A 481-nucleotide genomic window follows, 5' to 3' on the forward strand; every position below is an offset into this window, starting at 1 on the left:
TGGCATAGATGGATAGACAGAGTTATCTGAAGGAAATAGCTCACACTGTTGTAGAGGCTGCCAGATCCCAGTAGTGAAGCCTCTCTTGACTCACCTAGCTGCAGAGGCTAGGGAACCCAAGATTGACTGGTCTGACTGCAAACACCCCCAAGGAAATTTCACAGCAGCAGACCTCACCATGCAAGTGAGTACATTATATCAGATCACATCATGTGGGATAACATCATAACAGCAAAACTGCTGAGAATCATGGCCCAGTTGCCACCACCATAATCATCACAAAAACTTTTCCAGTGTCTCCTGTTTTCATTGGTCATTTACAAGCCTTGCTTCACTTTGAATCAATTTTGGGGTTTTAGAACCCAGAATATTCTTATTTCATGTAGCGTTAAACCAGAGAGAGTAGCTTTATTGTTTGCACTTTGATCTTGATTACATTTGGCAGTGGTGTTTTATTTGAGTCCTGGCCACTCATTCTTCA

This window comes from Echinops telfairi, unplaced genomic scaffold (genome assembly GCF_000313985.2).
Source record: "Echinops telfairi isolate 266 unplaced genomic scaffold, ASM31398v2 ScPeMD7_16;HRSCAF=60, whole genome shotgun sequence".
Taxonomy (NCBI): domain Eukaryota; kingdom Metazoa; phylum Chordata; class Mammalia; order Afrosoricida; family Tenrecidae; genus Echinops; species Echinops telfairi.